Source organism: Telmatherina bonti, assembly GCF_933228915.1.
Source record: "Telmatherina bonti genome assembly, chromosome: 1".
Classification (NCBI taxonomy): domain Eukaryota; kingdom Metazoa; phylum Chordata; class Actinopteri; order Atheriniformes; family Telmatherinidae; genus Telmatherina; species Telmatherina bonti.
In genome coordinates this window covers 47,375,674-47,377,363 of record NC_136619.1, presented here as the reverse complement: position 1 = coordinate 47,377,363, position 1,690 = coordinate 47,375,674, and positions in this window count along the sequence as shown.

The following is a 1,690-nucleotide window of genomic DNA, read 5'->3' as shown; positions in this document are numbered from 1 at the left end:
GGTGGCGGTACATAGGTGTGTGGATGTGTGTGTGGGGGGGAGTGGCGTTGGTGCATGTATACGGGTGTGTGTGGGGGAGGGGGTGGGGCATGTGTGTGGTGGGTTGGTGGATAAGTGTAGATGTGATGGATGGATGGGGGGGGGATTTGGATGTGACGTGGGGGTCAGGAGGATGGTTTTGAGGGTGGGCCTGAATGTGTCGGGAAGTGTGTGTGTGTGTGGCTGTAGGTGTGTGTGTGTGTGTGGCTGTAGGTGTGTGTGTGTAGGTGTGTGTGGGTGTAGGTGTGTGTGGGTGTGGCTGTGTGTGTGGGTGTAGGTGTGTGTGTGTAGGTGTGTGTGGGTGTAGGTGTGTGTGTGTGTGGCTGTAGGTGTGTGTGTGTGTGTGGCTGTGTGTGTGGGTGTAGGTGTGTGTGGGTGTAGGTGTGTGTGGCTGTGTGTGTGTGTAGGTGTGTGTGCTGAGACAGTGGCGGATGTGTGTGAAAGTGCCGATGTGTGGACAAGGGGGGGCTTCATGTCCCCAGGTGGGGGTGTCCTCTGTGAGTGAGGGGGCGGTGGACCATCGGTCTGGGATTCCCCTTCTGCCGCCCCTCCTCTTCTCTGTCCTCATGCCCCCCCTTCTGCCGCCCCTCCTCTTCTCTGTCCTCATGCCCCCCCTTCTGCCGCCCCTCCTCTTCTCTGTCCTCATGCCCCCCCTTCTGCCGCCCCTCCTCTTCTCTGTCCTCATGCCCCCCTTCTGCCGCCCCTCCTCCTCTCTGTCCTCATGCCCCCCCCTTCTGCCGCCCCTCCTCTTCTCTGTCCTCATGCCCCCCTTCTGCCGCCCCTCCTCCTCTCTGTCCTCATGCCCCCCTTCTGCCGCCCCTCCTCTCTCTGTCCTCATGCCCCCCTTCTGCCGCCCCTCCTCTCTCTGTCCTCATGCCCCCCTTCTGCCGCCCCTCCTCTTCTCTGTCCTCATGCCCCCCCCTTCTGCCGCCCCTCCTTTTCTCTGTCCTCATGCCCCCCTTCTGCCGCCCCTCCTCTCTCTGTCCTCATGCCCCCCTTCTGCCGCCCCTCCTCTTCTCTGTCCTCATGCCCCCCCCTTCTGCCGCCCCTCCTCTCTCTGTCCTCATGCCCCCCTTCTGCCGCCCCTCCTCTTCTCTGTCCTCATGCCCCCCCCTTCTGCCGCCCCTCCTCTCTCTGTCCTCATGCCCCCCCCTTCTGCCGCCCCTCCTCTTCTCTGTCCTCATGCCCCCCCCTTCTGCCGCCCCTCCTCTCTCTGTCCTCATGCCCCCCTTCTGCCGCCCCTCCTCTTCTCTGTCCTCATGCCCCCCCCTTCTGCCGCCCCTCCTCTTCTCTGTCCTCATGCCCCCCCCTTCTGCCGCCCCTCCTCTCTCTGTCCTCATGCCCCCCTTCTGCCGCCCCTCCTCTCTCTGTCCTCATGCCCCCCTTCTGCCGCCCCTCCTCTTCTCTGTCCTCATGCCCCCCCCTTCTGCCGCCCCTCCTTTTCTCTGTCCTCATGCCCCCCTTCTGCCGCCCCTCCTCTCTCTGTCCTCATGCCCCCCTTCTGCCGCCCCTCCTCTTCTCTGTCCTCATGCCCCCCCTTCTGCCGCCCCTCCTTTTCTCTGTCCTCATGCCCCCCTTCTGCCGCCCCTCCTCTTCTCTGTCCTCATGCCCCCCCCTTCTGCCGCCCCTCCTCTTCTCTGTCCTCATGCCC